Source organism: Camarhynchus parvulus, chromosome Z, assembly GCF_901933205.1.
Source record: "Camarhynchus parvulus chromosome Z, STF_HiC, whole genome shotgun sequence".
Lineage (NCBI taxonomy): Eukaryota > Metazoa > Chordata > Aves > Passeriformes > Thraupidae > Camarhynchus > Camarhynchus parvulus.
This window is the reverse complement of record NC_044601.1, coordinates 9,863,209-9,863,410: the sequence shown is the minus strand read 5'-3', so window position 1 is coordinate 9,863,410 and position 202 is coordinate 9,863,209.

The window sequence follows — 202 nt, the reverse complement described above, 5'->3', positions numbered from 1 at the left end:
GCTGCTGCCACCCCCGCCATCCTCCTCCCGGTCCCCCGGGGCCCGCCGGGCTTCGCCCCCGCGCCCCCGCCTCCATCCCTTTCCCTTCCGCGCCCCCCGCGGGAATCACCCCCGGCTCGGGGGCCAGGTACACTTGACGTCAGGATGGCTGTCGTCGTTTTGACGTGTAAACACTCATTTCCATTCCGGCTCCGGAGGGTCT